Consider the following 27,322-nt stretch of genomic DNA (forward strand, 5'->3'; position numbering starts at 1 on the left):
CCCTTCCCAGCTCTCCCACAGACTACTGTCTCCGCCTCTTCCTTTCATCTTCCCGCCCCCCCCCCCCCCCCCCCCCACCTCCACCTCAGTCTAAAGAAGGGTCTTAATGTGAAACGTCACCTATTCCTTCGCTCCATAGATGCTGCTTCACCCACTGAGTTTCTCCAGCATTTTTGTCTACCTTCTGTAAATAAATCTGCAAACAAATCTCACCACTAATGGTGACAAAACCAATGGATTGTCATAAAGATGTATTTAATTCACAACCCTTGCCAGGACTGGCACATCCTTAAATCAGCATTCTTAACCACGTTAGCTCTTATCTGCCCTCTGATGTGGCCAAGCAAACTATCCAGTTCATGGAAAGTTGGTGTAGGAACTGCAGATACTGGTTTATACCGAAGATAGACACAAAATAGAGTAACTCAGCGGGACAGGCAGCATCTCTGGAGAGAAGCAATGGGTGACATTTCGGGTTGAGACCCTTCTTCAGACTGGCCGACGAGGGAGGTGCCATGGCAATCTCGTGCGCTGACCTCTATAGCACTGAGGCCAGACACCTCCAACTTCTTATCCTTGGACCATGACCCCACAGATGAGCACCAGGCCATAATTGTTTTTTATTTAATAGTCTGAAGAAGGGTCTTGAGCCGAAACAGCACCCATTCCTTCTCTCCAGAGGTGCTGCCTGTCCCGCTGAGTTACTCCAGCATTTTGAGTCTCTCATGGGAAGTTGGTGATGGGTTGAAACATTGGCCTGGTCAGTAACTCCCATCCTTTCAACAATTAAAATTGCTCCAAATATTTAAGCAATCACATCTAAAAGATTTTACTATAAAATGTTCTTACTATATCACCATTTAGAAACATAGAAAATAGGTGCAGGAGTAGGCCATTCGGCCCTTCGAGCCTGCACCGCCATTCAATATGATCATAGCTGATCATCCAACTCAGTATCCTGTACCTGCCTTCTCTCCATACCCCCTGATCCCTTTAGCCACAAGGGCTACATCTAACCCTCTTAAATATAGCCAATGAACTGGCCTCAACTACCTTCTGTGGCTGAGAATTCCACAGATTCACCCCACCCCGACCCCCGACGCATGTGGCAAGGCATCCAGGCCATCACGGACTATAGACCTACCAACACCACCCCCATATCCAGCGACGCCTCCTTCCTTGAGGAGCTTAACCACTTCTATGGCCGCTTCGACAGGGACAATCTAGAGACAGCCATCAAGGCTGTGCTCCCTGCTGATCACCAACCCCTTACACTCACACCCTACGACGTGTATGTGGCACTGAGTAGGACTAATGCACGTAAAGGCTGCTGGCCCTGACGGCATCCCCGGGCACGTCCTCAGGGCCTGTGCTGCGCAGCTGACAGACGTCTGGACTGACATCTTCAACCTGTCACTTGCCCTGAACAGCGTTCCACAGGGCTGTGTGCTGAGCCCCCTCCTCTACTCCCTCCTCACCTACGACTGCACACCTGTACATGGTACTAACACCATCATCAAGTATGCAGATGATACAACGGTGATTGGCCTCATCAGCAACAACGATGAGTCGGCCTATAGGGAGGAGGTCCAGCTCCTAGCAGCATGGTGCGCTGACAACAACCTGGCCCTTAACTCCAAGAAGACCAAGGAGCTCATTGTAGACTTCAGAAAGTCTAGGGGCGGCACGCACACCCCCATCCACATCAACGGGACGGAGGTGGAACGTGTTTCCAGCTTCAGGTTCCTGGGGGTCAACATCTCCGATTACCTCTCTTGGACCCACAATACCTCAACTTTGGTCAAGAAGGCTCACCAGCGTCTCTTCTTCCTGAGGAGACTGAAGAAGGTCCCTCTGTCTCCTCAGATCCTGGTGAACTTCTACCGCTGCACCATCAAGAGCATCCTTACCAACTGCATCACAGTATGGTATGGCAACTGCTCTGTCTCCGACCGGAAGGCATTGCAGAGGGTGGTGAAAATTGCCCAACGCATCACCGGTTCCTCGCTCCCCTCCATTGAGTCTGTCCAAAGCAAGCGTTGTCTGCGAAGGGCGCTCAGCATCGCCAAGGACTGCTCTCACCCCAACCATGGACTGTTTACCCTCCTACCATCCGGGAGGGGCTACAGGTCTCTCCGTTGCCGGACCAGCAGGTCCAGGAACAGCTTCTTCCCTGCGGCTATCACACTACTCAACAATGTACCTCGGTGACTGCCAATCACCCCCCGCCCCCTGGACACTCCTCCCACAGGAAAAACACTATGACTGTATGCATGTAAATAGATTTATTTATTGAAATCATATTCTATGTCGCTCTTCCAGGGAGATGCTAACTGCATTTCGTTGTCTCTGTACTGTACACTGACAATGACAATTAAAGTTGAATCTGAATCTGAATCTGACTGTGTGAAAAATGTTTTTCTCATCTCGGTCCTAAAAGACTTCCCCCCTATCCTTAAACTGTAACCCCTTGTTCTGGACTTCCCCAACATCGGGAACAATCTTCCTGCATCTAGCCTGTCCAACCCCTTAAGAATTTTGTACGTTTCTATAAGACCCCCCCTCAATCTTCTAAATTCTAGCAAGTACAAGCCGAGTCTATCCAGTCTTTCTTCATATGAAAGTCCTGACATCCCAGGAATCAGTCTGGAGAACCTTCTCTGTACTCCCTCTATAGCAAGAATGTCTTTCCTCAGATTAGGAGACTAAAACTGTACACAATACTCCAGGTGTGGTCTCACCAAGACCCCCTGTACAACTGCAGTAGAACCTCCCTGCTCCTATACTCAAATCCTTTTGCTATGAATGCTAACATACCATTCACTTTTTTCACTGCCTGCTGCACCTGCATGCCTACTTTCAATGACTGATGCACCATGACACCCAGGTCTTGTTGCATCTCCCCTTTTCCTAATTGGCCACCATTCAGATAATAGTCTACTTTCCTGTTTTTGCCACCGAAGTGGATAACCTCACATTTATCCACATTATACTGCATCTTCCATGCATTTGCCCACTCACCCAACCTATCCAAGTCACCTTGCAGCCTCCTAGCATCCTCCTCACAGCTAACACTGCCCCCCAGCTTTGTGTCATCCGCAAACTTGAAGATGTTGCATTCAATTCCCTCATCCAAATCATTAATATATATTGTAAATAGCTGGGGTCCCAGCACTGAGCCTTGTGGTACCCCACTAGTCACTGCCTTTAAAATACATTTGGACAGGTACATGGAAAAATTCAGAGGAATAAGGACTAAACGCAGGAAGGTGGGACTGTTATAAATGAGGCATCTTGGTTGTTATGGGCAAGTTGGGCTGAAGAGCCTATTTCCATGCTGCATGACTCTAAAAGGTCATGTTCACAATTCCTCGTTTCAATGAAAAAAAATTGTTGTTGATGTCTTTGCCTGCTGTTGCCTCGGTAACATTGCAAACTCTTGTTTACTATATGTAAGATCTCTTTCATGAAAGGTCTTCCTTCATTTTCGTTTTGGTTTTACAGCATGTAAACATGGTATAATCCCTTCCGAATGTCTCTGCCTCCGCTGACAGAATGGATTATATGATTATGTATCAGGAGGCAACTTCTGATGTCATTCTGGTGCGGTTTCAACCAAACCTGACAGGTTGGAATGTTGGAGCTTGCTGAAGGAATAAAACAAGTGGATCCTTTTTCCTTTGTACCTTCCTCACTGTTGAAAGGCCAGGGTGGGCATTAGTTTAGTTTAGTTTTGTTTGCTTTAGTTTAGCTTAGTTTAGTTTATTGTCATGTGTACTGAGGTACAGTGAGGGGGTGGGGGGTGGGGGGGGGGGGAGGGGTTCTGGGACAAATTGTGGCAGATATTTGCTCGTACCAACTAATGGCACGAATTGATGAGGCACTGCTTTTAGGTTAGAGTCCCCCTGTTGGACTGGAGGTCCATCGCACAACTCTGCCCTGCTGAATTAAAGTTCTCCCCAACATTTGAAAAGTCTGAGACAAATACACATATTGGGCTTCCGGACAATTCTAATTATGAAAACACTTCACTGGTTCTTGCGATTTAAAAAAAAAATCAAATGGCACCACATTTTCTCTTCAGCTCCTCCCACACAACGTGGCACAGCAAATGCAAAATGGACCACAATATTTGCACACCTCAAATAGAATAACATAAAATCCTTGAGTGTCATCCCCTGAAGATAACATCACTCAAAAGTTCCTGGCTAAAACAAAGACAAAATTCTCAGGGAAAGCTAATCCCAAGGTGTATTTCAGCTATTTCAAGATCGAGCTGCTATTATGGCAAATTTCCAAATTAATTTGTTCTTCTGATCAACAGTTCAGAAAAAAACTCAAGTAAATAATTATATACAGCATATGCTGCCAAATCAGAGTACAGCTCTCATAATAAATAGCAGGTCAGCTGCATGAATGGATTTTCCTTTCTTTGACATCTCACTATAAGCCACTTGCTATTTTGTAATCATTACTCAGGGAGCCTATGCATTCATGAGGTATTATGTTGCAATATATTCATTATATAGACCTGCAATTTGTCTTTTCTCATTAGGGTGTAAAAAAATTGTGAAATTAGGAATATAATAAGATAGTGATGGCACAGTGGCACAGTGGTAGAGTTACTGTCTTACAGTGCCAGTGATCACGGTTCGATCCGGACCACTGGTGCTGTCTGTATGGAGTTTGTACGTTCTCCCTGTAACCACGTGGGCTTTCTCCAGGTGCTCCGGTTTCCCCCCACACTCCAAAGACGTACAGGTTTATAGATTGATTGGCTTCTGTAAAATGTAACTTGTCCCGACTGTGTAGGATAGTGTTAATGCATGGGGAGATCGCTGAACGGCCGGCATGAACTCAGTGGGCCGAGGGCCTGGTTCCACACTGTATCTCCAGCGTTTAAAGTCCAAAGTCTGAATCACAATTAAACAATGAGTCTGTTTCAGTGTTTGAGTTTTTAGATTGATAAATGTAGCAATTTAACAGCCAGCTGGTTAAAAACAGTCACTCACAATCAACCCAACATTAGGTGACTTGAAATTATTTTGAGTTTATTATCTTTAAAAGTTGGAATAAATGAAAGTGATGACATGTGCTGGAGGTGGAAGAAGGATGTTTTTACAGAGGTGGATGTGTGGAGGTGACCTGTATAATGAAGGTGAAGCTTAGGGACCAGGCAAACCATTTATCAACTGTGTTTATATTTGGCAGAAACATTGTGTGAATAACCCTAGGGAGAGTTGGACCAACATGATACGAAAAGCTACCAATATCGCAAGAATTCCACAGGGCATCAAGACTTCCAGAACCGCACCAAAAGCTTCAAGGGGATGCCAGAAATCAAAAGAGAATATAATAAATAACAGCTCAGATCAAACAGTAAAGGCCACAAAGAACATACACAGGTCAGAAAAATATTTCAATTTTAACCGTCAATGTAGACAAGTTGGCAAGAAATTGGATTGTTTAGATCTCGTAGATGGATTGTTTCAACCTATTAGAGTGCTGAAGAAAGTGGGTACATGTTTGTAAGTCCAAACAGGGTGAGAACCAAAGATCAAAAGACCATAAGACATAGGATCAGAATTAGACCATAGAGCCTATCGAGTCTTCTCCACCATTATATCATAGCTGATCTATTTTTCCCTCTCAACCCCATTTTCCTGCCTGCTCCGCGTAACCTTTGATGCCCACACTAATCATGAATCTATCAATCTCCATTCTAAAAATTATCCAATGTCATAACCTCTACTGCCGTCTGTGGCAAAGAATTCCACAGATTCACCACCCTCTAGCTAACAAAATTCCTCCTTATTTCCATCCTAAGGGTGTGTCCTTTTATTTTGAGGCTGTGCCCTCTGGTCCTAGACTCTCCCACTATTGGAAACCATGTAGAGGCAAGGATTTTCTCAAGTAAAGCAAATACCTCAGCAGCAGCAGAGCAGAGCGGCAGCGCTCCTCCACCGCTCCACCCCGCTCCGGTCTCGGCCAGCGGTGAGAGCACCAGAGTTCCCGGCTTCTTCCTGTTGGAGGCCGCTCCTCGTTGCGGCCCCAACGACTTGGGAGTGCAGGGAAAGATTTCACCCCACCCCCGCCCCCCCCCACACACACACCCCAACATAAAATAACAAAAACTACATAAAAACACAGACAAAAAAATAATGCAGGCTGCAGAGGCCGCCTCGCAAGGAATTCCACAGATTCACCACCCCAGACATGCATTTTGAGGATGCTGGTCCTATTCTATTGGAAACCATGTAGAGTGAGTGCTCGCCTCACAAGGCCAGACATGCAGGAGATGTGGAATTCTGCAGAGTAACATTTAGATCAGATTTTGCAGCCCTTTTGACATTAAGGCAGCAATGGACATAGCCACTTCATATTCTCAAACTTTGTATAATGCCTCTAATTTTCTGTCTAAAACCCCTCCAAGATAAGTGTAGAAGGGTATCAATTTTACAGCCAAACAACTTGCATTTGTGTAGCACCCTAAAAAGGATGAAAATATTTCAATTATTTTTTTCAGAAGCATTATCAGACAGAATTTGACATTGAATCACATGTAATCACATTAGCCCAGACTACCCAAAACTTGGTCAGAAGTGTTATGATTAGGTGTTTGTTTAGGAGCAACGACAAGGAAGAGTGTGAAGGTCTAAGGTCCAAGTTGGACGGGCGTTCCAAGGTTCAGAGATTTAATGAAAAGTATAAGCGTATAATTAACTTTGTATGTTGAAGGCCAGAGTCCAAATGGCAGCAGATGATGAACTAAAAATAAACTGCGTGCTGAAGGAATAACAGAGAAATTAACTTTCTAAGGGTGCGGACTTTATTTTACTGCTAACGTAGAAATAAGGAACTGCAGATGCTGAATTACACAAATGGACACAGAGTGCTTGAGTAATTCAGTAATTCAGGCAGCATCTCTGGAGAACATGAACTGATGACGTTTTGGGTCAGAATCCTTCTTCAGACTGATTGTAAAGGTGAGAGGGGGCGTGAGGGGGGGGAGGTGGGGGGGAAAGGAGGTTTGGGAGAGAGAAGAGGCAGAATAGGTGTAATAGATGGACACAGATGAGGGAGGTTTTTGATATGCAGATTCTTTTAGTCTTTTTGGATGTTACAATAACTCTTTTCCTGCTGTTTCTGCAGAAGGCCTATAAATTGATGGCACATGAAAATGTCTCTTTTTGGGGAGCATCTAGTGGTTGGGAATATCAGAGATTGGAAGTGATAAAGTGCTCGGTGTGATTAGGGGTGGTTGTGCTTGTACTGTGCAGTCCTGCAGTCTTATTCATGCAGCTACAAACTCTAATTTTAATTACTCATATTCACCTTTATTACTCATGCCATTGGCTGAATCTAACTGCGTTGTCATGTGGAACAGGAACTATGGTTCTATCATTTGTGAGGTATGTTCTTAAGAGATCTGAATTGATAGGGTCCCGTCTCAAATATCATCTGGTATATTCCCTGCACAGAATTTACCTGAACTGCTGAATGAGCGTGGCCAATGTGTTTTTGTTTTGGATTTGAGAGTAAATCTCAAATACCACACAAAGGGTGGTGGGCGTATGGAACGAGCTACCGGAGGAAGTTGTTGAGGCAGCTACAATCACAAAACATTTAGACAAGTACATGGATAGGATATGTCTAGAGGGATATGGGCCAATCATAGGCAGATGGGACTAGAGTACACGGTGCATGCTGGTTGACTTGGGCAAGTTGGGCCGATGGGCCTGTTTCCATGCTGTATGAATCGATGACAATGACTCCAAATTACTTGCTTTATTGACACATTTGTGTCACTAACTTCAGCAAAATCATGCTGCACATTCCAATATGTACGTTAGAAATATGAACAATGCAACCTTCTGAAGGTAGCTTTTGTAATTCAACATCTCTTGAAATGTTGAGTATTTCTGCTATTTTCCATTTCAGATGATTTAGTATAGAAAATGACAAGAATATTGCAGGAACCTTAAAAGTGAGAGGATGAGAAAATAGGAAGGTCAAACACCACGTGCTCTGGTGGTAATAGCTGGCCTAAATTTATTTGGTCAATTCTCTTGGTTACAGCTTCCTTATGGAAATTGCATCTAATTCTCTACAATTTACTTTTAGAGCAGTCCAGCACAGGAACGGACCGTTTTGCCCACAATGTTTTGTGCTGAACCTGATGCCAAGTTAAACTGTTCACATCTGCCTGTACATGATCTGTGCCTGTCTATTCCCTGCACCTTTCTAAAAGCTTCTTAAACATCACTTTCAAGTCTGCCTCCGCACCACCCCTGGCAATGAGTTCCAGGCCCACTAATCTATGTGTAAAAACTTGCCCTGCACAACTCCATTAAATCTTCCCCCTCTTTTCTTATAGCTATGCCCTCTAGTGTTGGACATTACCACGCTGGCAAAAGGTTCTGACTGTCTACCGTATCTATGCCTCGCATCATTTTATATACTTCTATTGAATCTCCCCTCAACCTCCGATGTTCCAGAGATCACAATCCAAGCATGGTAGCGCAGTGGTTGAGTTGCTGCCTTACAGCGCCAGAGACCCAGGGGGATCTTATAGAAACTTACAAAATTCTTAAGTGGTTGGACAGGCTAGATACAGGAAGATTGTCCCAGATGTTGGGGAAGTCCAGAACAAGGCGTCACAGTTTAAGGATAAGGGGGAAACCTTTTAGGACCGAGATGAGAAAAACATTTTTCACACAGAGAGTGGTGAATCTCTGGAATTCTCTGCCACAGAAGGTAGTTGAGGCCAGTTCATTGGCTATATTTAAGAGGGAGTTAGATGTGGCCCTTGCGGCTAAAGGTATCAGGGGGTATGGAGAGAAGGCAGGTACAGGATACTGAGTTGGATGATCAGCCATGATCATATTGAATGGCAGTGCAGGCTCGAAGGGCCGAATGGCCTACTCCTGCACTTATTTTCTATGTTTCTATGTTTGATCCTGACTACAGGTGCTTGGCTGTACGGAATTTTGTACGTTCTCCCCGTGACCTGCGTGGGTTTTCTCTGAGATCTCCAGTTTCCTTCCACACTTTGAAACTGTACACGTTTGTATGTTAATTGGCTTGGTATAATTGTAAATTGTCCCTCGGGGTGTGTAGGATAGTATTAGTGTGCGGGATTCGCTGGTCAGCAGGGACTCGGTGGGCTGAAGGGGCTGTTTCTGCACTGTATGTCTAAGTCTATCCATTCTCTCCCTGTAGCTGAAATCCTCTAATCCAGGCAGCACTCTGGTAAACCTCCTCTGCATCCTCTCCAAAGTTTCCACATCTTTCCTGTAATGGGCCGACCAGAACTGTACGTAATACTCCAAATGCGGACAAACCAAAGTCCTATTTTTGTAGCACTATAATTTTCAGAACTTCACACTTATGTGCTGCTTTAAATGCCACTGGGTGCCAATGCACAATGCGTATTTGAGTTAATTAACTGCAGAATGCACAAGTAAGAATTGTGGAATTCTGCAATAAGTTATGCTGAACAAGTCTCCCCTTAACGATAACAATCTAGAGCCATGGACATTGTGATGGGTAAGGCTGGATAGATGAGTCACTAAAATGGAAAAGCAGTCTTCATGATGTGGTCAAGATAATAAATCCCATTTTATCTTAACATATCTGTGGTCATGTCGAAGCAATTGTTTCCAGCAACATGAATAATTCTGAAATAAAAATAAAGAAGTTATCATCTTTCTGATTAAACACTGTCTAGGAATTCAAAGTACAGGTATTGATTTTAACTGCTATACATGCGGCTAATGACTTGGCTTTGAGGAAGGCAACCTTGAATTACAAATATTTAGGTTAATCTCGAGGAATCTAAATATTGTTTGCCTTGGACGCTGTAATTTAATACCTGTTTCCCCTGATGTTTCCCCTGTGCCCACCATGAATTAATTCCCTGTAACCCATGGAATCATTTACTTTCCATTAAACTTGTAGGAAACTTTTTTGGACTTTATTCCATGGAGCGCAGGAGGATGAGGGGTGATCTTATGGAGGTGTACAAGATCATCAGAGAAATAGACTTTTTCCCTACTTTTGTCCACTGTAGGGAGATCGATAACCAGAGGGCATAGGTTTAAGGTGAAGTGGGCAAGCTTTGATAACAACCTGAGGGGGAAATGGTTTATACAATGGTGGATGTATGGAACGAGCTGATGGAGAAGGTAGTTGAGGCAGATACTATCACAACATTTAAGATCATTTAGACAGATATATGGAAAGGATAGGTTTAGAGGGATATGGCAAAACGAGGCAGGTAGGACGAGTATAGATGGGGCATGTTGGTTGGGGTGGGTAAGTTCGGCTGAAAGGCCTGTTTCCACGCTGTATGGGACCTTTAAATTTGAGTAAAACACAATGGGCTGCAGGAAATCAGCAGGTCAGGCAGTTTTTGACGAGGGACTGGGCGTGCAATGTTTCGGTTCGGGATCCTTCTTTATACTGATTGGATCAGGGGGTGAAAGCTGGGAAAGGGAGGTGAAAAGGCTAGAGGGTGAAAGAGGAGGGAGAAGGGGATTTTAAATTTGTCTAAATTAGATAAAGTTATCTCAGATAATGGCCGTTACTGGCACCCCAGGCATAACCAGATCCTCACACTGCAACTTTGGGTTGGAAACCATTAAGTGTGTATCCCGCACTTTCCTTGTTTATAATAATAATAATCTTATTTATATAGCACATTTTTAGTCAACTTGCATTGACCCCAAAGTGCTTCACTTAATTACATTACATTTACACACGGGCAAAGGAGGGTGAAGTGTCTTGCCCCAAGGACACAACGACAGTATGCACTCCAAGCAGGATTCGAACCGGCTACCTTCCGGTCGCCAGCCGAACGCTTAGCCCATTGCGCCATCTGTCGTCCCACGTTTGGGACATCACAGTGGCACTGCGGTAGAGTTGCTGCCTCACAGCACCAGAGACCCCGTGGGTGCTGTTTGTATGGAGTTAGTACATTCCCCCCCTCCCCCATGCCCGCATGAGCTTTCTCTGGGTGCTCCGGTTTTCTCACACACTCCAAAGACATGCACATTTACATTTGTAAAGTTCAAAGTTTCAGTCTGAAGAAGGGTTTCGGCCCGAAACGTCGCCCATTTCCTTCGCTCCATAGATGCTGCTGCACCCGCTGAGTTTCTCCAGCAATTTTGTGTACCTGCAGATTTATAGTTAGCTTTGGTAAATAGTCAGTACCAAACATGTCATGAGTGCATTTACCGGGAACACTATTGACTCTGAGAGACATGAATACAAAACTCTCACCCAGTCAGGCTAGAGCAGTTCTCCCTCTTCAGCTTGACGTTGGCAGGTTGCTTTCTCATTCAGCATCACGCCACACAGATGTCCATCTGAATCACAGCAGCCAGCTGGCTTGCTCCAGGCCTTCTGGAGTTTTTGCTCTCATTTTCATTATCATTATTTTAGTTAAAGGCTTCCTCTCCCTTGTAAAAGTCTTTGTTGAAACTTTACAAATGTAAATGTGCAGGAGCGCACAGGTGCAGCCCGTTGAAATACTGAGAAAAATTAAAATGAGAAGCTGAGGGATTTGGACTGGCAATCGAGATGTCAACGCGGAAAGGAATAATAAATAGATGGAATCACCCATCCCTGGTTCTCGGTAAATGATTGCCCGCTTGCCGCACCCCTAAACTAATTAATCACCATTGCACATTTTAGTTTAATTTATTACTATTGTCATGTGTACAGAGGTACAGTGAAAGGTTTTTCTGTTGCATGCTATCCTGTCAGCGAAAATACTTTTATGTAAACCAGCATCTGCAGTTCCTTGTCTCTCCATCATTATTTAGAAACATAGAAAATAAGTGCAGGAGTAGGCCATTCGGCCCTTCGAGCCTGCACCACCATTCAATATGATCATGGCTGATTATCCAACTCAGTATCCTGTACCTGCCTTGTCTCCATACCCACTGATCCCTTTAGCCACAAGGGCCACATCTAACTCCCTCTTAAATATAGCCAATGAACTGGCCTCAACTACCTTCTGTGGCAGAGAATTCCAGAGATTCACCACTCTGTGTGAAAAATGTTTTTCTCATCTCGGTCCTAAAAGATTTCCCCCTTATCCTTAAACTGTGACCCCTTGTTCTGGACTTCCCCAACATCAGGAACAATCTTCTTGCATCTAGCCTGTCCAACCTCTTAAGAATTTTGTAAGTTTTTATAAGATCCCCCCTCAATCTTCTAAATTCTAGCAAGGGGGGATCTTATAGAAACTTACAAAATTCTTAAGGGGTTGGACAGGCTAGATGCAGGAAGATTGTTCCCTGAAATATTATTCCTTTCAGCATTTACCTTTGTTACAGGTTTGCCCTTGTCTTTGAAGGCGTTAATGAACTCCCAAAAAGTCTGTTTAGCACATCTCTCAACTATGATTAGTCGATCCATTTGCTTTGCATTTAGTTTGGTTTAGTTTATTGTCATGTGTACAGCCAATGACAGATGATAAACAGTGAAAAGGCAACACACGAATACAATCAAGTGTCCACAGTATACAGATACATGATGAAGGGAAACACATTCAGTGCAAGATAAAGTCCAGTAAAGTCTGATTGAATTCTTAGAGTCTCCAATGAGGTAGATGGTAGGTCAGTTCCGCTCTTTAATTGGTGTTAGGATGATCTAGTTGCCTGATAACAGCTGGTAAGAAACCGTCCCTGAATCTGGAGGTGGGGGTTTTTACACCAGCACTTCTTGCCTGATGGGTGAGGGAAGAAGAGGGAGTGACCGGTGGGAGACTGGTAGCAATGTTACAAAATTTTGAGATTTTAAAAATCAAGTCTGCAATTTATCCCATCAGATAAAGCATAAAAATAAGTTTAATTTTACACCTAATTCACTTTCATATCTTTAGTATTAAAAAAGTTATGGCCATTTTCATACTCGGAAATTAGCATCTTGTTCCCTATTGATTTTCCATTGACTTAACACAAAAGCTGTGATCGAGGACAGTGAAATGGCCATAACTTTATTAAAAATTAAGAGAACTGAAAGACATTTTCAGTTATTATAGATTGAAGCATTCTGAAACAAATATTAAACAATCTTACTTGGATGACCTGAAATTAAAGCATATAATTAGTTAGTTTCCCAATTGTAGCTAATTCCAAACTTCAATTACTAGATCTAAACATCTATCCATTTCTTATGAAAAGATTAACATTTTTAAATAGCCTAAGTGTCCAAATAACATTCACAAAGAATTCACAATAAAACATGATTTTTAAATCTCATTTACATTAATTTATAGGCCAAATGGAAGGAATTTAGTGTTCAATTGCTGTAAATTAATGGCCATTTAAATCAGCTTTCGAGTGGGATCCTTTGGAACTGTGGAAGGCGCTGGTTTAGAACGTTCCCATTGCGGTAGATTTGTACCCCAAATGCCCAGAAAAATACTGCGGGATTTAATGGGCCCTCAAATTAGCTACTCGCAACCTAAACTTTGTATAAAGGGATCTTAAGAAGCCCTTTTTAATGTAAAAATAAAGAACCTACTTTCCGTTGTCCGCTGTATGAGATCCGTCCCGTTGTCGGCGGTCGCGGGTTTAGAGGATAATTTTTAACTTACTATAACAACTAAATTAACCACTATAGTTTAAGCGAAAGAATCACCCAGCGATTTTTCTTCAGCAACTAAGCAGGCCGAACAACCTCGATTTGAATAGCCTAGAGAACCCGGCCCCCTCTCAACAGCGCCAAAATCGCGCACACGGGCTGGGACAGATCTGCAGCCCTGCTGAAAGTAGGTTTTGCAACATACCTAAGACTGGTCCTTGATTATGCTGGTGGTCTTTCCAAGGCAGCGTGAAGTGTAGATGGAGTCAATGGAAGGCAAGCTGATCGTCTGGGCTACTACTACAAGTCTCTGCAATTTATTGCGTTCTTGGGGGGAGCTGTTCCCAAACCATAGAATGAAGCATCCCCATAAAATATATCTGCAGAAGTTGGTGAGGATTGTTGGGGACATCCGAACTTCCTAAGTCTTCTAAGGAAGTAGAGGCTGCTCATTGCATCTTTTTGAGGTCCTTCAGGATAAGAAATAAGATGTGTGGGAAGGAACTGCAGATACTGGTTTAAACCGAAGTTAGACACAAAATGCTGGCAGTATTTCTGGAGAGAAGGAATGGGTGATGTTCCAGGTCAAGACCCTTCTTCAGACTGTCAGGTATTAAGATGTTGTTCAATGACTTTTAAAGACCCTCAAATTATTTATCACATCTGGAGCAGTTTAGTGGGATCTCCAGCTTTCAATAATACGTGATCTGTAACCCCTGTTGAAGAATTCCTGGTTTACAGATCTGCAGCTGACAGCTACCTGTTGACCAGGAATGCAGGAAAATACTTCCTCTGCCATCTCTCCTCTCCAGCTTGGTTTGTTTCCTTCAGTCTCACAATTCCGGTGGCTTTAATAAATGGAAAATTTATTAAGGGTTTTCAAAGCAGACATTGCCTCTACTTAATTTCCTCTAACTAGTTCAGGAAAAAGCCTGCGGGGAGTGGGGGGCGGCACAGTGGCGCAGCGGTAAAGTTGCTGCCACACATCGCCAGAGACCAAGGTTCGATCCTGACTATGGGTGATGTCTGCAGGGAGGTTTTTATGTGACAACAAAGGTTTTCTCTGCATGCTCCGGTTTCCTCCCACATTCCAAAGACCATGAGGATTTGGAGGTTAATTGGCACCTGAAGAAGGGTCCTGACCCGAAACATCACCTATCCATGTGCAGGAAAGAACTGCAGATGCTGATTTAAATCGAAGGTAGACACAAAATGCTGGAGTAGGGTCTCAACCTGAAACATCACCCATTCCTTCTCTCCAGAGATGCTGCCAGTCCCGCTGAGTTACTCCAGCATTTTGTATCTACCATCACCTATCCATGTTCTCCAGGGATGCTACCTGACCCGCTGAGTTACTCTAGCACTTTGTGACTTCCTTAGTAAACTAGCATCTACAGTTCCTTGTTTCTACTAATAATCTCATTGTTTTACTCTAGCCGAAAAAGAGAACAGTCGGAAATCTTATTTAATTCCTACAAAGAGTAAATTGTTCAGAACGAAGCTTTAAATTGATGTTTTGTTTTCTTCCTTTTCTTTTAGCCACTTCTTCATTCACTTAAACCCATTCATTAAACCCACTCCTTTTCATTTTCTCTTCCATACCCCTTGTCCGAATACATCCTCTCACCTTTTTTTCTCTTTGATGAAAGACAATCCACTATTAGTCACATCGTTTGGAAAATTCCTGTTAGTTGTGTTGTGCCTGCCCAACATTATTGACTCAGCCTTCCAGCATGTTGCAGTGAAAAACCTTTTCGATGACGAAGTTACAAAGTCAAACTTCCAGCCAAATTTTGGAACGTTAGATCTAGAGTTTTATTCGCTGGAATGCTGGTTGTGCAATAACTATGTTACACAACAAAACTGATATCTGGATGCAGGAATCAAGGCTGTAGGCTGGTCCTTTGAAAGAGTTCACTTATTTAGACTTTAGACATTGAACCTTAGAGATACAGTGTGGAAACGGGCTCTTCAGCCCACCGAGTCTGCACTATCCGGCAATCACCCCATACACTAGCACTATCCTACACGCCAATGGACAATTTACTATTTACAGAAGCCAATTAACCAACAAACCTGTACGTTTTTGGGATGTGGGAGGAAACTGGGGCATGAGGAGAAAACCCACGCAGTCACAGGGAGAACGTACAGACTCTGTATGGACTGCACCTGTAATCAGGATTGAACCCAGGTCTCTGCAATGTAAGGCAGCAAATTTAAAGCTGTGCCACTGTGCCGTCCTTGATATCTTGAAGATGAAAGACTTGATTTACTAATCGTGACCTTGTTATAAGATTTCTCTGGAGGATTATTGCGTAAGACTACGCAGTTCTATTAGCTCTAACCATGATCAGCTAGACATGGGAGAACAGCTCTTTGAATAGTACCCTAGAATGTTTGGCTTCCCATCTGAGAGGGTAGCGAGACACATATAGGTTCATGAAAAGGCACCTGTAATGCCAGAGCACTCTCTCTGCTGCACTGAGCCCGACTCAGTCTCTGCACAATGACCCTGTGTGAGACTTAAATTTACGACTTTCTTGCTGAGCCAAGACTGACACTCGAAAATGTCCTGGGAATATTGTTTGACATAATTTAAGGGGTTATAAACATAAACAGAAATAAATGCCAAAACTATAAAGAACACCAAATAAACAAAATCAAAGGTTGGAGTTAATCAACTGAACTAGTTCAACAATTTCACAGCTGTTATCAAAAGATTTACATCTCAATTCTATGTCAGAATTGTATTAAGGAAAAAAATAGTGCATATCTTTTTGAAGTAAAAATAGTTGAAAAATAACTTTTTTTTTGTATGTTAAACAATGTCAATAGAGATCTTAAATTATGATATGGTGGAGAACCAGCAGGGATACTTCTCTTTATTCACCCAGAGCTTTCAGGATGACTTGGAAACTTTCAGCTCCAGTTTCTTCACCATCATTCTTGCAAATAATGAATAAGCACAAATATATTAGAATTGTTATTGTGTAGGAAGGAACTGCAGATACTGGTTTAAACCAAAGATTTAAGTTCTGCAACAGTCACAAAATGTTGGAGTAACTCAGCGGGCCAGGCAGCATTTCTGGAGAGAAGGAATGGGAGACCCTTCTTCAGGCTAGTTATTATTGGTGAGGAGTTATTATTGGTCACACAGTTGTGCAGACCATGGATAGAGCAACATCAAAGAACTTGTGTTCTTTTTGATTGTATGGCTGCATGGTAACTCAAATTTCACTGTACCTTAATTGGTGCATGTGACAATAAATGTGAAATTTTACTTGAACTCCTAGCCTGCCCAGGCCCTCAAGTTCTGCAACATGCATCTGTACACTGTGGAGGGCTTGAGTGAAATCATGTCTCGTTTTTCTGCTGACTGGTTGGCACGCAACAAAATGTTTTTCACTGTAACATAACAATAAACTAAACTAAAACTAAACTAACTAAAACCCCTCTAAATCTAGTTCTTTGACAAGTTACAAAGATACAATCAATGGGTTTGAGAAGCACATTGATCCTTCTGTTTTTTCACACATTGTGCTTGGGTAAATGGTTGTTATGGTTTTTGAATGGTAACAAGGAGTGACTCCTGGAAAAGATATTTACAACAAGTGCAGAGCATTCAATTCTTTTTGTTGAAGTCACAAATATAAGTAACTACAAGATGTAAGACAAAACATGTGGAGGCATAATAATTGCAATGCACCAGGTAACAGTGAGTGAACAGAACCCATCCTAATTTGCAGTATTTTATTGTTAACTGAGTGTTTTGTTGGGATCCATGCTATTTCATTAAACTTGTAACAATAATTTACTCAGCCTAACTAATAGTCTGTTAGTTTAATAGGTCTGTTGGATTTGGATTTGACAATTAGCACCTCAGTTTGTATTTTGAGGCCAGTTAGTGATTCGCTTGGGTTTGTCGGACAAGGTGTCAGCTTCCCTGGTTTTTCCGGTAACCGCTCACAAATGATCAAGTTTATGGAATTTGATTTCGCAACATTTCAGGATGAGATTTGAACTTGTCACTTTAAGATTGCGATCCAGGTTCCCGGACAAAAACAAATTTGTTTCTTGTCTCCGAATTAGTTGCCTATTACGGTTGAATAATGCTGGCTTCGTGTCAATCAGTACGAGCTCTGATTCACTGGAATCTCATGGCATGTTGAGGCAAATTAGGATTGTTATCCGGTGTTCAATAATCTATGAATGACCACATCGGTGCCAATGTAGGCTTGTCTCACTTTAATGTTTCCCCTTTGTTCTGAATACTCAAATTCAGAGCTTTTTCTTCTTCTTCTTGCTGCTCGGGTAGAAGGTACAGATAACATTCAAGACACAACTACCAGACTTAGGAACAATTTCTTCCATTTAGTTATCAGGCTTCTGAACGGTCCTTCCATACGTTTGGATACTGTCCAATTCATCTCTACCCCATTGCAGACATTGGACTTTTGTGTATTGATGTACTACAATGCTGAGAATCATTTTCTGCACTGTATCTGGCACTTTGCTCTACCTCTTGTATTTGAGTTGGACTTGATTGTATTTATGTACAATATTATCTGATCTGATTGGTTAGCATGCAAAACAAAGCTTTTCACTGCTCTTTGATACATGCGACAATAATAAATAATAAATCTAAACCTAAATATAAAAATCAACTTAAACCTAATCTCATGCTCGATAACAGACACCTGAATCGACAGACACTACTCCAAGAATGTCATGGAAATAATTTACCAGAAGGATAATTAAATGCTTCAAGGACGTTCTTATAGCCTTCTTGAGGAAAAAAAGTGATCTCCTCAATGAATAGAAGATTCCTTGGCCCACAACCACACAGGCACTGTGCATCTTAGGTCTTCACAAAGGGAGGATATAGAGGAAGAATGGAAGGAGTAAAGAATGCCTAAGCAACCCCTGACACCCTTACTAATCAAAAACCTGTTAATCTCCACTTTAAACATACCCAGTGACCTGGCCTCCACAACCTTCTGTGACAATGAATTTCACAGATTCACCACCCTGTGACTAAATAAATTTCTCCTCACCTCCTTTCTAATGATACGCCCAATATATTTGGCAGCATTGTTTGAGTCATAGCTTCAGCCAATTTGAAAGGACCTCAGAATAAAAAAAATCCTGTCAGTTCCCAATATTCTGAAATATTACAGTGGTGTTATTCAATGAAATTGATCCAGCAATCTGCCACAATAGAGTTCTTAGCTAGACTTCCTGTTTTTGTCGTAATCTGCGCACCCACTAATCTTCAAAGAAACTTGATGTGCCACCCATTCCGCCTGCGTACATACATTATCTCCTTCACCAGCAGAATTTAATTCACTGCATCCTACAAAACTTCCCACGTTCCTTCTATTGTGGTGCGTTTTTACAACATTCATGAAAACAAAAACAAAAATCACATATCAGGAGTTGACTATATAGCGTATAATTACTGCACTTAAAATGTAAATAAGAGATAAACAGGATTAAATGTATAGCCCCTAACATGCATTCCAGTGACTGAGGTGTTTCATAATCATTTAATTATTTTTGCAATGTAGATACCAATGTATGAAGGAGAAACAACCCACACTTAGCATATATGTGAATAAAATAATTGAAGGGGTTCAGTGGCATTAGTTTAGTTTTGTTTATTATTGTCATGTGTGCCAAGGTACAGTGTAAAGCATTTTTGTTTTGTGCCATCCAGTGAGCAAAAAAGACTATACGTGATAACAATCAAGCCATCCACAGTGTACAGATACAGGATAAAGGGGATAACGTTTAGTGAAAGATAAATTCCAGTCAAATCCGATAAAAGACTGTTCAAAGGTCTCCAATAAGGTACGTATAAGCCATTCTATCAACATATCCAATAAGCCAGGGCCGCTCTCTGGTTGTTGGTAAGATGGTTCAGTTGCAGAACAACCCTGACCAGGGCATTTATTGTATGTGTACACGGGAGTAGAGATTACCTCAGTTTAAAGTCCTATTCAAAAGATGGCACCCACAACATTGCAGCACCATTACAATACTGCAATAATACAACATTGTAATACTGAATCAGGCTGTTAGCTGAGATTATGCAGGTAGACCGGGGTGTGGGTCAATAGACAATATGTGCAGGAGTAGGCCATTTGGCCCTTCGAGCCAGCACCGCCATTCACTGTGATCGCGGCTAATCATCCACAATCAGTACCATGTTCCTGCCATTCTCCCCATATCCCTTGACTCCACTATCTTGATCCAGAGAATTGTCCTCCACTGCCTTCTGAGACAGAGATTTCCACAAATTCACAACCCTCCATGTGAAATTTTTTTCCTCATCACCATTCCTAATGGCTTACCCCTTATTCTTAAACTGTGGCCCCTGGTTCTGGACTCCCCCAACATCGGGAACACGTTTCCTGCTTCTAGTGCAGGGGTCGGCAACCTATGGCCCCCGGACTGAATGCAACCCGAAATCATCTGGCCTGCAGGCAAATTTTTTTTCCCGTTATCATCCAGCCCTCCGAGCGCCCAGATCTCTGGATGTACCGCATCCTGCGCAAAGCCGCCAGCACGGCCGCACTCCTTCTGTGAACATGTGATTTGATGCCTGCCATCTGGGGCGGGTTCCATGTGTACATGTGATAGATGTGGCCCGCCATCCGCTCACAGACATGTGTCCTGGCCCCTATGCAGAACAAGGTTGCCAACCCCTGCTCTAGCGTGTCCAAACCCTTAATAATCTTATATGTTTCAATAAGATTTCCTCTCATCCTTCTAAATTCCGGAGTATACAAGCCCAGCTGCTCCATTCTATCAACATATGACAGTCCTACCATCCCCGGAATTAACCTTGTGAACCTACGCTGCACTCCAATAGCAAGAATGTCCTTCCTCAAATTTGGAAACCAAAGCTGCACACAATACTCCAGATGTGGTCTCACTAGGGCCCTGTACAATTGCAGAAGGACCTCTTTGCTCCTATACTCAACTTCTCTTGTTATGAGAGCCAACATGCCATTAGCTTTCTTCACTGCCTGCTGTACCAGAATGCTTACTTTTAGTGACTGATGAACAGATCTCGTTGTTGTACTTCCCCTTTTCCCAATTTAACTGGTTAATCGGAATCAGCGGAAAGAATCCAAAAGATGATGCAGGAATGACATTTAATAATTTCCTGAGACCATTAATTACTAAAGTAACATGAAAACTCTAATCATAATTCATTAAACATATGCAAAAACTCCAAGAACTGACATGCATCAATCCAACCAGGTGTGCAAATTTTAGTAAGAACTGCCATTTATTTCCACAGTATTTTATTGCTACTTTCTTCTGGATGCCATTCACTCAGAAAGTATTACTGATTAATATTGTCACGGACTTCCCAACAGCGGGCTATTTTACCAGTTATTCCCAATATAAGTAACAGAGTTCTCAATCGTAATTTCCCCAACTGTTATGGAAAAGGGGATCATAAATCTACAAGTAGCATCAACACTAAACTGAGCTGGAATTCAGCTCCCGAGAGTCGACTGCGTGGATTATGGCCAATGCTGCAGCAGTCTGCCTGGTGCTAGAGCCAATGAAAATTTTACTTCTAGCCAAAATTATCTCATCGGCTCCAGCTTTGCCACCTCGGACTGCGTTTTGGAAGGCTTCCGAAATATCGGCTCTGCCTGCAAAAGAAAGTTAAGATGGTGTAGTGTGCCATTTGTTTCACTGCACAAGCACGGGGCTAACTAAGAAATAATAATGAACCAAAAGGCACACAGTGCAATGAATAAAATGATTTGTTTCACCTCTCCAGTAGGATTTATAACCAGCAGTGAATTTTCAGATTATAACGCTGACTAGCTAAATATAGTAATTGCAGAAAAATAGTGCAATGTATATACCCTTTGGCATCTTTATAAAGCCTCAACTATATGAAACCATAATTATGTGTGTGGAAATTAAACCATGTGGCCCTATTTTAAAATTTCAGTTTTGTCAAAATCAATGCAAACCCTGCTAAGATAGTATGGAAAAATAAATAGGCATATTTCTGAAAATCTTTTCCAAGCTACCGTGACTAAAATCTGATCTTTTAAGAGATGAGTATCGCATTTTACAATTTCCCTTTCATAAATGATGGTTTTCACCTCTGCTCTCTTGGTTAGATTTGCACAGCAATTAAAAGCAGAAGTAGATCACTTGGTCCTCTCAAGACAGCTGCTCCATTTAATAAGATTGCTGATTTGCCTCAATCTGCATTCCTATCCACTGTAACCTTGCATGGCCTTTCTTATCAAGTATCTGTCTACCTCAGCCTCAAGATTGTTCAAAGGCTCTACTTCCACCATCCTTAGAGGAAGGCGTTTCCAAACAATCGACCATCTGAGATAAAACATTTTGGCTCATCGTTGTAGTAAATGCAATCGCCTTATATTTAACCAAATACACCCAATTCTAGATTCGCCCAAAAGGGGAAGTATCATCTCTACGTCCACCTCTTCAGGATCTTATTTCCATCAGCCAAATCACCTCAAACTCTTCTAAACTTCAGAGGATAGAAGTTGAGTGTACAATCTTCCTCCATAAGACAATCTGCCTAACTCAGGCATTAGTCGAATGGTGAGTAGGTACAGTTGTTGTCTGTACAGAGTTTATATGTTCTATCTATAACAGCGTGGGTTTTCTCTACATGCTCAAATTTCTTTGCACACTCTAAAGGTGTACAGTAGCAATGTTACAAAATGTTGAGATTTTATAAATCAAGTCTGCAATTTATCCCATCAGATAAAGCATAAAAATAAGTTTAATTTGACACCTAATTCACTTTCATATCTTCAGTATTAAAAATGTTATGGCCATTTTCATACTCGGAACTTAGCATCTTGTTCCCTATTGCTTTTTCATTGACTTAACACAAAAGCTGTGATCAGAACAGTCAAAAGCTCATAACTTTCTTAAAAATTAAGAGCTGAAAGAAATTTTCAGTTATTATAGATTGAAGCATTCTGAAACAAATATGAAACACTCTTACTTAGATAACTTTAAATTAAAGCATATAATTAGTTAGTTACCCAATTGTAGCTAATTACAAAATTCAATTATTAGATCTAAACATCTATCCATTTCTTAAGAATAGATTAACATTTTTAAATAGCCTAAGTGTCCAAATATCATTCACACAAGAATTCACAATATACTGTAACATCATTTTAAAATCTCATTGTCATGGGTTTATAAGCCAAATGGAAGGAATTTAATGTTTAATACCTGTAAATTAATGGCCATTTAAATCAGCTTGCGAGTGAATTTTTCTGGAACGTGACCATTTGGAATGTTGCGGTTGCAGTGATTTAGTCCCCCATATCTGCAGCAAAGACACTGCTGGTTCGTTCGGGGAAAAAAATCACCGTTTCGCTACTTAAAATGTGAATTAAATACCTTAAGAAACACTTTTATACATAAAAATAAACTACTTTCTTTTACCTGTCCCCTACGTAAAATCCAGCCCCGTTGTCAGCGTTGACGGCTTCAGAAGCTGATTTTAAAATCACTCCAGCGAATAACTTGTCAGGCAAATTAAAAAAAACAAAAAAAAAAACGACCGTCGAAACGATTCCTCAGCCAAAACCTGCACTCCAACAAAATCTAATACAGGACCAGGTAGTGAAAACCGCATTTTAACCCTGCCCCCCCACCCCCTCAACCGTGTCAAAATCGTGCACATGGCCAGTGGCAGAATTGCAACGCCGCTGAAGGTAAGTATTGTAACATACCTATGTACAGGTTTGTAGGTGCATTGGCCGGTACAAAATTGAAATTTGTCCCTAGTGTGTAGGATAGTGCTAATGTACCAGGTGATCGCTGGTCAGCAAAGACTCGGTGGGCCGAAGGGCCTGTTTCTGCATTGTATCACAAAAGTAAAACTAAAGTAAAGTAATCCTTCCCTGATCTGCATTTAATGCAGTCGCATCCTTCTTTAACTCAGGAGAACAATATTGTGTGGTCTAACCAATGCACTGTATAACTAAAGCATTATGTTTCAATTTCCCTCACAATGAATATTAATATTCTGTTCATTTCCTTACTTGCTGTACCTGCAAACAGATCTCTAGTGAACATGTACAAGGTTAACAGATCCCTCTGCATCTCAGAGCTCTCCGAATTGCTGTCTTCATCTCCTGCTTCCTCTCATATAATTTTACAGTTCAATTTAGTTTAGTTTAGTTTAGAGATACAGCACGGACACGGGCCCTTCGGCCCACCGGGTCCACGCTGACCAGTGATCCCTGTACACTAGCACTATCCTACACACTAGGAACAATTTACAATCTTTACCGAAGCCAATTAGCCTACAAACCTGTATCGCTTTGGAGTGTAGGAGAAAACCGGAGCAATCAGGGAAAACGCAGCGGTTTCAGGGTGAACATACAAACTACGTACAGGCAGCACTGGTAGTCAGGATCGAACCCAGGTCATGGTGCTGTCAGGCAGCAACTTTACCTTTGCTTCTCCATGCCGCCCCGTTCTTTTCTGCATCGTTCTGACCAGTACTTTGTTGGTTATTGCTCCTTTAAGTTTTATTTCCATTGAAAGGACGTTCAACATGTTAACTGGACGTCTGGGTTAAGTGGTGGGAGATGGAGTAAACTGAAATCAATTAAGAAATGGCAGAGGCAGAAATTATTCCAGTGGGATGAATTATAATTGGCCAAAAGCTATTTTTCATTCTGCGGCACTTCCTGATGGTTTGATGTGACTTCACCGATTGACTGTTGCAGATTTACGTTCTAGTGACATATCTGTGGAAAGAACTTTTTCAGAAATCACTTTTTGTTCTTTTTAGGAATACCTGTATCTTAAATTTCAGTCTCTTCATGATCATTCCACTGACAGAAGGAAGCAATTGCTGATTGTTTGAAGATTGGATCCACTGGTATTGTTCACTCCCGCAAGAGGTCCAACCATTGTCAACTGTGTCTTCTTCCAGTTCAATATATATTCAGGTCCACCATGGACTTCCTGGCACACTGGTTCCAGAGCCTTGCCGGGTTATCCATTTTGCTGGACCAACAGGAGTCAGTTATGGGAACAGATCTGTCGGCTCCGGCCGGGACAGGATTCCAGAGCCCCGGCCGCAGGAGGCAAATTCGACCCACTGATCAGCGCATAAGTCCCGATTGAAGCCTGGGCCGTCATTCTCATAAGTCCAGGCAGTGCTGTAGGTTAACCTGGCGGGACAGGCAGAGTTGAGTTGGATTTAGCGCTGCTTCTCTGTGCTGGCTGTGGGCCTGGGGGCATCGCTCCCACCTAACTCCCGGCGTCTCTGGCCACCGCCGGGCGTGCGGGGGGTGGGGGGGGGGGGCACTCGGGTGTGGACGGGGATGGTCTAGTGGCAGTTCGGCAGCAATTGCAGCTCTGTAGACCCGGGATCGATCCTTGCTGCGGATGAGGTGCAGGTCTATGTCCAGGGCTGCCGATAGTGTTTTGTGCTTGTGACGAAAATGGGGGGATCGTCCCCCACCTCTCAAAACTGGGGGGGTGGGGGCGTGTCCCCCCTGGCCTCCGCGGGATTTCCGCCCCTGCGCTGGACATAGGGGATTTTCATTATATCCTCCAATAATGTCTCAAAGCAGCCAGGCATTCAGAGAATGGACATTCTTCCTTTTGCAGTACATCCTGGATTTCATGTACAGTGACTGCCATGTGATGAGAGTACAATGAGAAGAATCCTACACCACAGAGTTCAGAGTCTCGAGATACAGTGTGGAAAAGACCTTTTAACCCACTGTGTCTTCTCCGACCAATAATCACCCGTACACTAGTTCGATGTACTACACAATTGGAGCAATTTACAGAAGTCTATGACCAGACAAACCTGCATGTTTTTGGAATGTCAGAGGAAACCGGAGCACACTGGGAAAACCCACGTGATTACAGGGGGAACGTGCAAACTCTGCACAGGCAGCATCGGGGTTCAGGATCGAACCTGGGTCCCTGGCGCTGTGAGGCAGCAGCTTGACTGCTGTGCCACTGTGCCGCCTTTGGGATGCCTACATTTCCAGTGTAGCCGCATGCCAAGACTGCCTGCCACCTGTGCCAGAGGAACATATGGTACATTATGCTGTAGAAGCAAGGAACTGCAGGTGCTGGTTTACCAAGGAAAGACACAACATGCTGGGGGTAACTTAACGGGTCAGGCAGCATCTCTGGAGAACATGCATAGGTGACATTTAGGGTTGTGACCCTTCTTCAGACTGATTCCACGTTTCGAGTTGTAACCCTTTTGTCAGTCTGAAGAAAGGTCCCGACCCAAAACATCCCCTATCCATGTTCTCTAGGGATGCCGCCTGACCCGCTGGTACATTACATTGCTCACCAATTACCAACCCATGGCCATCTTATTTATGAGTCAAACGTATTCTCAGAGCTTGGGAGGGTCTAGAGAAGGATGAACAAAGGTAGAAACAAGTTATTGTTCACTGCTCACTAGTACTCACTAGTTTGTCCCAGCGATACTGTGAGAGGCGTGGCTAATTGTGGATTGTTTATCGTCCATTTTACAGATCAATTTAACATGGCTGACATCAATTATTACCCAATCTAATAGCACTTAAAATAGTTTTTCTAATGTATAAGGACATTGCAGAGGGAAAATGAAGCATTGCAAAGGAAACCTTCATTCTACAAATTTTGGGCCAGCCTCCAGAAACACAAGAGAATTGTACTCTTTGAGCAATGGTTATCTTCGCATGAATAATATGATATTATACAGGTAAACGGAGCATAACAATTTCCTCTACAATAATTCACTTTGACTCCATTTACTTCAGCCATGACCTCCTGACTTGCTGAGTAGCCTCTGTATTTTCATTATTATTTCAGATCTCCATCATCTGCAGTTTCTTGGCTTGTAGGTTGCTGTGATGGCTATTTTATGAAGGAGAGCTGTGTGTTACTGCAAGAAGGGGCGGCACGGTGGCGCAATGTTAGAGTTGCTGCCTTACAATTCCTGAGACCCAGGTTCAATTCTGACTACGGGTGCTGACTGTACGGAGTTTGTACGTTCTCCCCTGTGACCGCGTGGATTTTCCCCATTTGCTCCGGCTACCCCCCACGCTCCAAAGATGTACAGGTTTGTAGGTTAATGGGGTTCGGTAAAATTATAAATTGTCTCTAGTGTGTAGGATAGTGCTAGTGTACGAGGTGATCTCTTGTCGGAGCGACGGTGGGCCAAAGGGCCTGTTTCCATGCTGTATATCTAAAGTAAAGTCTAAAGTGGAAGCGTAGAACTAAATACAAAAGCTTCACGTAGAAGTGTAGGAAAATAATTGGAAGTTTTGTTGGAGTTACGAATAACCAGAGGTCTGGACATGTCACAGCAACTTTTCAAATATTTACAGTGTTCAATTGTTGATAGTGATCAATTCAGTGAGATAGATTTGGAATGGGCCTGTAATGGCACGTAGGAGATTGTGCAACTTAACCTTCATCCATTGCCCTCGTGACTTCTTATCCTGGATGCATTTGTTATGAAACATTTCCATTTATCTGGTCTCAAATCCATGTTTTCCATTTTTTAGTTTGTGGTAAACAGTACATAGCTGCATTCTTCCGTGGTACAGCCCACTGGAAGGATCAAGGGTTTGGCGGCACCTACCACAATCAGCACACACTTCATGCTTCAGAATTGGTTCATTTTTAACATCTATTCCTTCATGCACACTCAGCAAGGTCA

Source organism: Leucoraja erinacea, chromosome 9 (genome assembly GCF_028641065.1).
Source record: "Leucoraja erinacea ecotype New England chromosome 9, Leri_hhj_1, whole genome shotgun sequence".
NCBI classification, from domain to species: Eukaryota; Metazoa; Chordata; class Chondrichthyes; order Rajiformes; family Rajidae; genus Leucoraja; species Leucoraja erinaceus.